General features: G+C 33.4%; 1 pseudogene; it reads left to right on the forward strand.

Annotated features, from left to right (window-relative positions):
* The first annotated feature begins 6,753 nt into the window (after positions 1-6,753).
* On the forward strand, positions 6,754-8,923 carry LOC149564000 (PHD finger protein ALFIN-LIKE 6-like; annotated as a pseudogene).
* Positions 8,924-14,664: the final 5,741 nt, after the last annotated feature.

Raw genomic sequence — 14,664 nt, forward strand, 5'->3', positions numbered from 1 at the left:
TGGGTGGAGACCTCTTGAAAATTATGTCTCCTCCTTCTTTGTCTACTTTCTTCCTAGAGGATCTCCTGGTGAACACTACAGTGGATGTCTTGGTAGGCTTGGTAATGATTACCTTACCCTTCTTCTTTAGTGGCTCCTCTTCCTCTGATTCTTCATCCTCACCTTTTCCTTTAGTTAGCAAAAGAGTAGAATTGGTCTTCTGGCAATCCTCTTCTTGCCCTTGTTAACTGTCTGAGGAAGCTTGATCTCCAATTCAATTCTAGCCATTGACTCATCACAAGTGCCAAAGTATGCAGCCTTGGGATCAACTAGCTCATTTATCAGTGCCTCAATTATATCTTTTATTTCATCAATATTTTCCTCATATCCTAGAGGTTTCACCCATGCAATTCTAGGCCTAACTACCTAAATGTATACCTTGTCACTATATACCATAAAACAGACATCATCTTTATAATCCTCAACTAGTTTCTTGGGGATTCAAAATTTGTTATTCATTTTCTCCTTGAATGCATCAAAATAATTTTCCATGATACTAGTATAATTTTCTCCCTTTTTAGAAATGTATTGATTAATCTAATAGAGTACTGGCACATCTTTTCTCCAAACAATAGTACCTTTTGATGGAAAGAATTTCTAAACATAGAAAAATAAGCGTCAATAGTGAGCCAAACTTACATGGATTGTTCTTTGATGTCCTAATGCTCTCCATGTTTTTGTCAAATTGATTCAATAGTAGCTTAGCAAGGTCAAGAGATAGGTTATTCTTGACTACCTTGTATACCAAGTCCGCTGCTTCACATGATACACTATTCAATCTGCTCAAACTGTAAATCTTGTGAGCAATTATATGTATGCCAAACTTAAGTTCTATATCAGTCACACTGCTAATCTTCATTCCCCTTCCATCCCACTTGGCTAGGGTTTTCTTTTCTAGTTCAACCCGACTTAGGGTTCTGGTCATTTTGGCTTTTGATAACATGGGGAGACTGATATTCCTATGGATCATCTTCTTTGTGATCAAAATTAGTTGCTCCAACCACAATTAACCATTATGCACATGACTAATGATGTATCTTATCCATTTAATTTGAAATTCTTATGGCATATGTGGATTATGTGTTAAACCCTTAGCTTCCAGGTGTTGATGTTCAAGTTTCAACATGCCATTGACACATAGCTTCTCTAGGGTTTCATCCATCTCTAGTGTACCAATATCCTAAATTGCACATTTGAAATGAGAGTGGATATCGTTGATCAATAGTACCTTAGGAGGGATTTGAGACTGTGCTCCACTCGAATCTAGGGTTTTTGCAACTATAGGAGTACATTTGAAATATGGTGCCTTCCATTCAATACCATGAACCAACATGTTTGAACCTCATTTTAGCTTATTGTTGGTAGCTATCATCTTCACTTGATAGGGTTTGAGAGAATTTGAAACCCTTTGGTAACAATTTTCTCAAATCGCTTGAATGCTCTTGAAGATTTCTTTGCATAAATACCTCAAAAAATCACGGTGAAAAATGACTTCAAAATCATTCCTTTTATCAAAATTTTCCATAAATGCTTGGTACAAATATTAGATCGAATTGACAGGTTGTCATCCACTTCACTAACATTGAATACTCGATGGAGTCTTTCATGACTTGGTAACCACATAAGACTTAGTCACTCCCAACCTCGTTTGGTAGAGTCTATAACCCGACCTTGCTTGGTAAGGAAGGTAACTCAGTAGTAACTAGTACTTCTTACTCGATGATCCCTTTGCATCTTGAACGCTAATATGGATCTTTTGTCCTGTCAACTAGAACTAATTTAGTTGTCTTCTTTTGTAGCCTAGTTCCAGTTCTCCTCTTTAAGAAATCAAGTGGAGATGGTGGAGTCGCCCAATTCTTGAGTGACTTGATCATCATTGCTTGGACTTGCATTCTTGGTAGAATTTGGAACCCATTATTGTCTCATCTGCTTTTTGATGTTATCAGCTTTTGCCTTCTTCTCATCTTCTATTTTTCTAGTATTCATATAGTTCTTGGCAAGATGACCAAGTTCTATACAAATGAAACATCTTTTGGTAGTATCTCTTTTCCTTATGTGATGTTTTACACAATTCATTCCAATGTGTCCAAATTCTCCACAGTAATGACATCTGTACCAAGTGTTATAGTCCCAACCAAATATAGCTTTTACAATTTGTTCTTTTGGATTCAATATCTTAGTTTTGCATTATGATGACTTGTGTCCATGCTTCTTACATTTGTGACATTTGCCTTCAAATTTTGGTTTCTCTTTGTATTCATTTTCTCTATGACCATGTTGATTACAATTGTAGTATTTTCCATTGAATTTTGCTTTCCCATTACTCCAACATTTGTTCTAAGTATGACCTATCTTACCGCAGTGATTGTAGGTAGGTTTTTGGTTCCTTTGAATTCCTTGCTTGGATGATTCGCCTTCTTCTGTGTATCTAATTCATGCTTTTCCTTTTTTTCTGTAATGACTTTGCTCATTCAACTGAGTCATGTCTACTTGGAATTTCATCATTCTTTCATTGGTTTGTCTTTCAATGTTTAGATCATTTTGCAATCTTTCATTCTCTTATCTCAGATTCATGATTTCTTAATTTGCATTGGTGAGCTTATCAATGAAGTCTGCTTGCTCAAGGGATAGGTGTTGAATTTCATTATTCTTTCCTTCTATCTCTTCTCTTATCTTGTTTTTCTCTTCCATGACTTCACATAATCTTACTAACTGAATTTCTTGCTCTTTTCTTAGTTTTCTTACTTCTTCTTGAAGAGTACTATTCTTTTCCAATAGTTATTTGATTGCTTCATTAGCTTCATCTGATTTTCTTGAATAAATGTCTTCAATTGTTTCTTCAATGTAGAGTGAATCATTCATCTAGATTGCAAGATCTTTTCTTCTTGTCAGGGACTGAGAGAGTTGCTCTTTTACTTTCTTGAGTTGTCCAATAGCCAATTCCAAATCTAGCTTCTTCATTGTCAATAGCCTTGTCAAGACTAAATACCGCCTTTGCCTTTAATCTTTGCTCAAGCTATCAAACTTTTCACTGAGAACCATAATGTTTTGATACCAATTGTTGGAAATATTATCATAGGCTAAGTTACTAAGAGGGAAGGGGTGAATCAGTAACTTATAAAACTTTTATCCTTGATTGTCAATTAATCCTTTATGTGAATTTTGATCTAACTGCATGCATGAGAAGCTAAAAACATGAAAGCATACATAACACTTTAACACAAGATTTGGTGACCTAGGAACCTTCCAAATAGAAAGTAAAATTGGGGTGGGGATGATACCCACAAGCTTTAGTACTACAGTATAAAGTTGGCCTGTTAAGGATTACAATGATCACTTCTCGCGATCTTCCCTGTTAGGAGCAATAAGGACTGCTAGGTCCACCTTGCAAAAGGATTTACAAACATACAATTAAGTATGCACTCAATAAAGAGATTTACATAAGGTTGTTAGGTCTACCTTGTTAAAGGATTTGACTGATCCACCTATTAGATGAAGCAGTAGCTGATCTCTGATCTGCAACTTGGTTTGCTAAATGAGATTCCTTTGAGTGTACAAATCACCTTGCTATGATAGATGAATCTTTGTTGCTCCCTATACTATCATAGCCTTTTTAATTTTCTCTTCTACTCTTCTAATTATTACATTACTTCACTTTGACAATTTGGATGTGATACAATACATTACATACATACCAATCTAATTACATAATTACAAAGTTAGCCACAATACAAGTTTACACAAATATTACAAAGTTGGCCAAAGTGTAGAAACTCAAGTTCTGAAGACTGACTCGGCGAGGTTCTGATACTCGACATCCACTATCAATGCTCGACATCATCATGCACTTGGTAGACGTAGAAGCTCGGTCCATACTGATCACTTCCAAGTAGTCTTGAACTCAATCTGCACTGGTGACTCAACATATAAACTGAATCACTTGATTCACACTACATAGCTTGGTCCACACTATCACTTTGAGCTCAGTATAAACTAAGTCTCTTAGTTAACACTGAGTGGCTCGATTAACACTAGACTCAAATCACATCAACTACGAACTCGGTAAGCACTGCACAACTTGGTTTGCACTAGTAAACTCGACATACACTAAGATGCTCAGTTTACACTGCTGATCATCACCTTAGTAGTAATTACTCAGTGCAAACTAAAATCTGCCCAAAGGAATCAGTAGCAACTGTAGAGCTCGGTAACAGCTAAAAAACTTGGTTAACACTGTTAACTATACAATATGCTTGGTACGAACTCACAATCTGAATAAGTGTATGTCAATAATAACAAACATGACTGGAATGTCAACATTTTCATGTTGGATCTGATAAAAATTATGATAATGATATATATTTTTATTGTCCTTGGTACCAAATTTGTTTATGAGACCTATTACCTATTTTTGTACAATTGAAGCATAAACAAGATTAGATATCCTCTCTCAAGCTGCACATATATGATATCTTCTACATTAACTGGGATTGGAAAGACAACAAGAACACATTAAAGAAGTAAAAAAGATGAGAAATGGCTTTATAATTTTAAAAATGGTATATAGTTTTTACTTAAGTTTTAAAAGAAAGCTGCAACAATCACAATTTTAAAAAATCATGATGCAAAGAAACGATGAACTAAAAATATTGCAATTTAAAATGATTATTTCTTGCACCAATATTGGCATTGAACCTTGAAAAAGATAATATAATCGTAAAAACAAATGGCTCATTCCATGAATTCCTTTAAAAAACATTGATCTTGGGAAATTTTCCCTTTGATTGACCTTTTAGCTACCCTAAATGACAGAAACCTACCAATGACCAAAGGTCAATAAATCTCACAAACTTTTTATCTTTAAACAAAATTCCTCCTAGGGGTACCAATAGTATTTCTATGTTGAAAGGAAAATTTTCCTACCCCTCCCAAGTATTTCTCCATTAGGGATCATGTTTCACTTCTTAGTTGAGGCTAACAGAATATGTGGACCAATCCTCACAAAGAAGCACCCGCAAAAACATTTTTCTTGGATGTGTACAATCTCAACTATGTTTGTAATCAAGTTTAAAGCCTACAAAACCCTTGCTATTTATTTGCAGAGGACTCAAACACTAGAAATAGTGAAGGATAGAAGAGAGTATGAAGTGCACCACAGTCACATTGATACTCTAGTCATCAAAAGAATATAATCAACATGAAAATTAGGTGCAAATAATGATAAAAATTGAGATTTAGCCTTCCTTGCAAATGTGCTCCCAAAGGGTGTAAATAATTTGCGACAATGGGTTGCTGAACAGGGGTAAATTTCCCATACTAGACAACATAAGCATCAATGGGACCATGAAAAGTAAAAATTTTTTAGTGGTTTTGTGATGATAAGGAGAAAGAACGTGGTTGGTGCATGGAGAAAGTTAGCAAGGTAAGAAGTGATAATAAGAATTCAAAAGAGGAAGTGGAACAACAAAGTCTTATTTCTATTCTTGATTTTGAATAGATCCTAGCATGCCATTGTGACTCCACAAGTGACCCCAACTATTGTGTAGTAGAAGCTACCCAAGTTTATGGCAGTTGGGTTTTAAAATGCAATAAGGCCTCTGCAAACCTTATGAAAATGTTTGGGTATAAAATGACATATAATAATCAAACTCTTTGGCTGTGACCATTCCCAACCACCCATAGAAATATGGCACTTGAATGGTACATTGAATTGTGCTAGCCAGCAAAAAATTGTGGGAAAAATTGTAAAATGCCTTCCATCATGAATTTAGATTTCTCTAAGACTGTATCCATTATGAATATGTGCCATCTTCATAAAGGAAAACATAAGAATGAGGGAGTTGACAATCAAAGTATCAGGAGAACACAAATCTTATTTATGCAAAGAGAGCAGTTCATCTCCCCCAATGAACCATTAATGCTACAAAATGCAAAAATTGTATCTCCTAGTAGCTACTAAAATCCAAAAAGCAATAATAATGGATTCAATAGAAATAACATTAGTGAGGAGATAGGTTGGTCTCATGTAGCACATTGCTAAAACTTGAAGTTGGTAATTGACCCAAAAAAGTGAAGGGAGGTAGAATTCAAATGTAATATGACTCCAAATTAATCCTATCATACAATGTTAAGTGCAATGAATGGGGTCATTTGCAAAGGATTGTCCAAGAAATCAAAGATGAACAGAAATATTTTACAATAGAAAGATCTATAAAGAGAAACCTAGGAAAGTCCCACCAAAAGGAAAGAAGTATGAAACACATAAACTGGTAAAAATGACCAAGAAAGGGGAAAAAGAACCCCAAAACAACTTTAAGTAAAAACTATCTAAACTAGGAATGGTGAAATCAATAATTCCACCAACAATCACTATGAAGGGAGTGATACAATGTCCCATATGTTCATCAAGGTGTGTTGAGAAATGGAGGTCAAGAAAGGTACTCCCTAAAGGGTCTCATCTAACATCCAATGAGAGGGCATGTAGGTTAAGTATATAGTGCAATTACAAACTTGGTCTAGACAAAGCTTGCTGAAATGAATGTCTAAAAGACTCATTAAAAATGAATTAAAGGCTACCCTTTTGATTTTCAGGCAACATCAGTCCAAGGAAATTTTTCCATTTTCAAAATAAATTGACAAGGTAAGGTACTCATTTCCTATTTTTTCCTCCTAACAAATACATGAACTTTGTAAGTGTTATGATTCTTACAGAGAATGGAGGGTGGTTTGAGCCCTCTCTCTATGAATGACATGTTCAAGTATTTCAAAAGCTGGAGAGCTAGAATCATCAAGGCCCTCACTACTGAGGCTTTAGATTTTTACTAGCATTGCAATCTAGAAAAGGAGAACATGTATCTATATGTTCTCCCAAGTAAAGAGTGGGAAGTACATTTACCTATTGAAGGTGTGCCACCTGAACTTCCTAAGCCTTCTTTGTGTATCAACTTTACCAAAGATGACATGCAAGATGAGGGCTGACTCGCACTAGTGGTAGTTTATAGTGATTCATGCTTATTACCAATTGCCTATTATTTTGGTGCATGGTTTGGGTTTGACAAAAAGAAAGGTTTGTTTATTTATAAATTTGACAACTTTTTAATTGTTGTATCGTATCTTTTTCCTTTAATGCAACACTCCTAGGAATAGCAAATGCTCTGACCTGCAAGGTTCTAGTTGTGGGTCAAATCCTTATTGTTGCCTCTTTGATGGTCTCTACGTCCTTAGAAATAATAAATAAATATATAGTCATTTCCATCTATATTAGTTGTACAACACCTTTTTAGTTACCTGTCATATTATTTACATGGTTCACTTCTTTTTATTCATCCTTGAAGTGCATTTAAATATTGCAATCTTTTCCTTTGCAGCATAATTAGCATTGTTTGACTTTCCATAGTTTTCCAAATATTGTGATTCATGTAAGGAAATACTTAATCCTTGCATCTTTCTTTGTAATCTATTCTTAGAGATATATGGCCAAATATGATAAATTTACTATTAAATTTCATATTTTTAGCATCTTTAACAACATGTAGATGCTTCATTTTTAGAAAAGCATAACATTTATCTATATGGTCTCCCAAGTGAAGAGTGGGAAGTAAGTTTACTTCCTAAGGTGATGCCACCTTAACTTCCCAAGCCTACCTTGTGTATCAACTTTGCACGAGATGACATACAAGGAAAGGATTGGTTGGCACTGGTGGTAGTTAATCATGATTCATGGTTACTTGCAAATGCCTATTATTTTTTATTTATTTTGGTGCACAATTTAGGTTTGACAAAAACAAAAGGTGTGTTTATTTTTAAACTGGACAACTTTCTAATTGTTGTATTATATTTTGACTTTAATGCAACACTCTTAAGAATAGTGAATATTTGACATGTCAAGCTCTAGTTGTGGGTCAGTCAAACCCTCATTGTTACCTCTTTGATGGTCTCTAATGCCTGAAAACTATTAAATAAGTATACATGTGTTGTCATCTGTATTACTTGTATTGCACCTTTTAGGTTACATATCCTAGTGTTTACATGTTTCACTTCTTTGTAGTCATCCTTTTAAGTGCGTTTAAATATTCTAATCTTTTGATTTACAACACAATTTGGATTGTCTAACTTTCAATAGTTTTCCAAAGATTGTGATCCATGTCACCCAATACTTCATACTTGCATCTTTCTCTATAAACCTTTCTTGGAGATGTATGGCAAAACATGATATTTTTACTATTAAATTTCATACTTCCAACATTATTAACAACATGCGGATGCATCATTTTCAAAAAAGAACTTGTGTCTATATGATCTCTCAAGTGAAGAGCGGTAAGTAAATTCATCTGCGGAGGAGGTACCACTTGAAATTCCTAAGCCTGCTTTAGGTATCAACTTGGCAAGAGATAGCATGTAGGGTACTATTGGCATTTCATAGTGATTCATAGTTACTTGTAGTTGCTTATTATTTTGGTGCATGGTTTGGGTTTGACAACGATGAAAGGAAGCATCTTTTCTACATGGTCAATTAACTTCTGTCCATATTTGAGGTAGTGAGTGAGACTACAAAGAAGCAAGAAAAAAAAAAAGTATAGAAAATGACAATAGCACTAAAAGAAAGCTTGATGCGAAAATGAAACAAGTTTATGAGTCACACATAAAAGAATCATGATTTTCACCTAAGGTTGAGGATGACACACCTAATGAAGATGACAATAAGGAACATGATGAAGCAACCTATCCAACTTGTGGAGCCTCTAAAGATCTTGAAGAGTTCTGGAAATTTTATGACCATTGCAAGAAATGGTACCATGGACGATGTGTGAGGATGACACCTATAAGAGTAGAACATATCAAATAGTATAAAGGTCCAAATTTTAGTAAAAAGATTTGTGTTTGACATGCTAGCATATATACTATCCTATCTTTCAGATTTAACTGAGATGTTATTTCAATAAGATGGCTTCAAATTTAAGCTACATTAATTGTAATTAACGTGCAATTCAAAGGATATATGTTTAGATATTCAGTGTTGATGTTATTTGTAATTGTGGGAAATGCTCTATGCAACATTTGTATGAATATTTGACTACTTGTTTATAATTTGTAAGCTACTACTAGATTTTGGTTTCCAAAAAAAAGTTACTCATTCTTTCTATTAATTAAAATTCCTATACACTAGGAAAGACAAAATATATATCATATGAGGATGTCAACATTGGGAAATATGTCATCCAAGGTCAAAATTACAGGATTTGTGAATTAGAGCTCTAGCACCAACAAGTTCATCATAGTGAAGAAAAATATTCAAGCAGCAACTACTTGGAAAACTAATAAAGTAATAGTAGATTGACAGTTGTTCCAAGTTCTCTACTACTAGGATGAAAATCATGCAAAATACCAAGGAGATGAAATGACAAATACATGCATTTTTATAGGAGAGGCTTTGAATCAACATCTCATCAATAACTAAGAAAATAAAAGTTAAATAATGTATCAAATGACAGTTCTACAAAGAGAAATAAAAGAACCTAGAAGAAGAATAACCATCCAAATTGCAAACGCCTGGGTGCTTTTTTGATTTTCCCCGAATTTTCTTATGAAAATCCTAAATTCCTTGCATTTGTTCACTTGTCTATGTGTGCCCTATGCCTCCATACCTTCATACTAGATGATTCCACCGTTAAAATATTTCTATGCGTGAAGTATGGAAGATACAATTAACTTCAAATGGATCTCTATGGATGAGTTTCTCTCCTTTCCTCTTCCAGTCTCATTCTCGCCAATCTTTTGCATTCATTCACACTCTTTTTAGTACGTTATTATCTGAAGTGGTAAAGCAAGCATTTGAACAAAAGAGATAAATTTTTTGTTCTAAGATATTTGATATTTAATTTTGATTATTTTATTCAAATATTATGAAACTATAGTTGAGCTCAAATACTTATGTTTTGAAGATTTAAATAATTTTTAAAGTTTTTCCTATATAATTAAATATTTAACAGATAAATAATTTGTAATTTTAAAATAACTATTTTAAGATTTGATGATTGTTATGGTTAAAATTATTTAATAATTAAATTATAGTAGAAAAAAATTATTAGTCATTATGTGAAACATCTTTTAGATATTTGTTATTCATGATTATTGAGATACACCATTTCTATTTTGATTCCATTAAAAAAAAAAATTATCTTTTGAATAGAGAACCCTCCTACCAATTGGTCTTTAGTCTTTCAATGGTTATTTGACTAAAAAATCAATTGTAGATATGTATTCAAAGAAAGAAACATATCTATGTTAGAAAAGAAATGTTTGTGTAGGTTGGCTCTCAATGATAATATCTTTAGGCTCTATTGAAGATCAAGATCAATTTGGATGCATTATAAAGTGAATAAATAAGCTCAATCACATTCCAACATATCAATTATGTATGCAACTTATAACAATGCATACAATAATGTCCCCTTGAACTTAAGTCAATATGATTTGGTATCCTAACATACCTATCAATGCATACATTTTGAAGATGGTCTACCTAAATTTGGTAATGATTATGCTTTTACTTTTATTTATTTGTGATTAGATATGTGAAGAGAGTCCCCTATAGAGGTAGTGTGGTATCTATAATTATAATCATTTTGTTTTTATTGAGAAGTTTATCCAAGTTTTATTGGTATTTGATCCATGAATTGAGATAGCATCTATTTTATATAGGCATTGAATGATGTGCTTGTCAATATGTTTATACAAGCAAAGTTCATTGATGCACACAAAAGGGATAGTTGTTTGGTCATAAGATATTTGATATTTAAATTAATTATTTTATTTAAATATTATTGAATTATAATTGAGTTAAAATAGTTATGTTTATCAATATTATATTTTTAAATCACCTAAAATTCAAATTTTTGGCATGAGTGGAAGTGTAGATGAATTTCTCATGCAATAATCCTATTAGCAGAAAGACATTTATAGGGAAATGGAACTTCTAATTTATATATTAGTCTATGATTTTTTTATCAAATGTTATTATACATGAGTAATAATATTGTACTCATTCATTTTTGTTTGGGTGACTGATTATTAGTGACTAATTTTTAGTCAATAATTTGTCTTCTGGATTTGATTGTGTGAGCTTTTTTTTTACCATCAACGTTTCAGATCATACTACATGATCCATCATCATGATCCTGCACTTTCTCATCCTGATGATGGATCATGTAGTATGATCCGAAACGTTGATGGTAAAAAAAAAAAACGCATACAATCAAATCCAGAAGACAAATTATTTACAAATGGATTGTGGAAATTTGATAATGTTAATTTTTAGTCGTCTATTTAGCCATTTATTTGGTAGTTTATTTAATCACTTTTATTTAGTTGATCTTGTGATTTTACCCAATGACTAAATTAGTCATGCATTCAGTCACCTTTAGTTGTAAATTATGTAGAAATAATAGAATGTGATTAGTTTTAGTCATGTTACTAAATTTTTTAGTGGTGTGACTAAATGTTTTAGTCACATAGTCACATATTTTCTAAAATGTACTAGTGCATAGATCATCATTTCCAGTAAATAATGTATCATCTACAAAGATTTCTACCAACATAATCTTCTCATCTGGTCCTTCTTTGATGTATAGTTCGTTGTTATCATTAGTTCTTTGAAAACCAATCTTTATGAGATGCTTGTGTAATCTCTCATAACATGCTTTGGGGGCTTGTTTCAAACCATACAAAGCTTTATATAGTCTACAAACCATATCCCTTTTGCTAGGATCAATGAAACCTTTTGGTTGCTCAATGTAGACTTCCTCTTCCAAGATTCCATTTAGGAATGTTGATTTCACATCCCTTTGATACACTTTGAATCCTTTGTGTGTTGCATATGCAAGGAGTGTTCTAATACCTTCAAGTCTAGCAACATAAGCAAAAGTTTCTCTGTAGTCAATACCTTCCTCTTGAGCATAACCATTGCAAACCAGCTTTGCCTTGTTTCTTGAAACTTCTCCGTTCTCATTTTAGTTTATTTCTAAACACCCATTTTGTGCCAATTGCATTCTTATCCTTGGGTCTAGGAACAAGAGTCCAAGTCTTATTCCTTTCAATTTGATCAATTTCTTCATTCATAGTTTCAATCCAATTTTCATTTTGTAATGCATATTTTATAGATCTAGGTTCAAATTCAGTAAGTAAACATGTACCTTTTAACTTATTCCTTGTCATTGTACCAATTGATTGATCTTTGATGATTTGCTTGGGTGCATGATGCCTTTTGACATATCCAGGAAGTCTAGGCTCCTTTCTGAAATCACTAGGTTCACCATGATCTTCTGTTTGATGCTCAAGTCCCACTGTTTGTGACTCTGGTCCATCAGACTATGACTCAGTGTCCTCTTGCTAAAACTCAAGTCCTTCTGATGACTCGGGTTGCACTTGCTGCAACTTGGGTTGAATTGGAGATTTTGGGGATTGGGTGGTGAAGGTTGTTGATTCCCATTTGCTTGAATATTAGGAATAGTATCAAGCTCATGGTAAAAAAAATTTCTATAGTCTTCAGGTTCCTTATTGCTTTGTTCTTCGCTCTTTTCTGTAAACTCATCAGTCTTCACATGTGCACTTTCTATAACTTTAAGAGTAGATAGATTCAGACATTTATAAGCTTTGCTCTTATTTGAATATCCCATAAATATTCCTTCATCACTTTTGACATCAAATTTTCCTTTGTAGACTCCTTCAGAATATCAAATTTACTGTCAAATACTTTGAAGTAACACACAATAGGTTTATATCTATACCATAATTCAAAAGGTGTTTGATTTGAATCCTTCATCAACTGAACTTGGTTCAAAGTATGAATTATAGCGTTGATTGCTTCCTTCCAATATTTGATAGCAACATTCTTTTCTATCATAAGGGTCCTTGCACAATCCATGATTGATCTATTCCTTCTTTCAACAATGTCATTTTGCTGAGGTGTGCCAGGTGCAGAAACTTGTCTTTTGATTCCTTTCTCATTGCAGAATTCATTAGAAATGAATTCTCCTCCTCTATTTGATCTTAAACATTTTAGTTTCTTTCCCATTTCTTTCTCTACTCTAGCCAGATACCATTTGAACTTTTGAAAAGCTTCTGATTTGTCTTTTAGATACATAACAATCACCATTCTACAATAATCATGAACAAATAAAATAAAGTACTTATCTCTTGTGTAGCTTTTAATGTTAATAGGTCCACAAAGGTCTATATGGAACAACTCCAACACTTCTTCATAATTATAGTTTTTGCTTTTGAAACTTGTCTTGCCCATCTTGTCAATTTGACAATTCTTGCACATACCCATGTCATGTTTCTTCAGGCTTGGAATGCCTCTAACCCTTTTATTTTTGCTTATGTTTATTAGGTTATCAAAATTCATATGACATAACCTCTTATATCATAACCAACTTTTTTCTACTTGAGCAATGAAACATGACCTTTCATTGAGATCTAGGTAGAATAGGTTACCTTTTGTTTGCTTGCCAGTCCCAACTAGATTACCTTTTCCATCTAGTAGATTGGCCTTTACATTCATGAATTCTACCTTGAATCCAATGTTATTCAATTGAGCCACACTAAATAGATTATGCTTCAATCCTTCAATCCAATAAGCATTATTACATCTGAGATCATTGGTTAGTGCAATACAACCTTTACCTTTCACATAACATGGTTCATCATTGCCAAATCTAACACTTCCACCATCATCATGTACTAAGGTTTCAAATTTAGATTTGTCACTAGTCATACGGTGAGAACAACCACTATCAATAATCCATGTATCATTCTTACTGATATGTGAGACAAGTGCCATTTTATCATTCTCATTACCTGATCCATCCTTAACAACAATGTAGACCATTTCATCTTCTTCTTCACGACTTTTATAATCTTTAACAATGCAACAAGATTTCTTTTGTAGTCCTTGTAGCTTTTGAAGTCCTTCTTGCCCTTGTACTTGTCATTCTTCTTTTATTCTTTTGCTTCTCTATTTTGACACCTTGTAGCAATGTGACCAAACTCTTCATAAGAAAAGCAGATCAAAGGAATTTTGCCTTTGTACTTCCCTTTGCCCTTGGGAAATCTTCTTGTAAGTAATGCTTCCATGACTTCAACATCTTCATCAAAACCATCTTCCTCCTCACTAATAGATTGCCTTTTAGATTTTGTAGCTTTCTTCTTGAGTGATAGTTTGGCTTGAAATGCAGACTCAAGGTTGCTAGTGTTAGGAACATAATTGCCATAGTTATCTAGCTCAAATGTTGTCAATCTTCCCACTACTGCATCCAATGTTATATCATTATTGGGATTGCATCTCATATCTTAAATTGTTGACAATCTAATCGAATACATAGGAAGAAGTGTTCTAAGAAACTTTCTCACCATTGTCTCATCTTCAATCTTTCCTCCTAAGGCTCTGATTGCACACACACTGGCTTTTATTCTTTCACTGTATTTTGCAACATTCTCATCTTCTCTCGTCCTTATTTGATCAAGTTGACCTCTGAGACTTTCTTCCTTAGCTCTTCTTACATTATCATCTCCTCCATAGATGTCCTTCAGCTTAATCCACATCTCATGAGTAGTATCATAGTCTTT

This window comes from Cupressus sempervirens, chromosome 4, assembly GCF_028749045.1.
Source record: "Cupressus sempervirens isolate cs-2001-9-10 chromosome 4, ASM2874904v1, whole genome shotgun sequence".
Classification (NCBI taxonomy): Eukaryota; Viridiplantae; Streptophyta; class Pinopsida; order Cupressales; family Cupressaceae; genus Cupressus; species Cupressus sempervirens.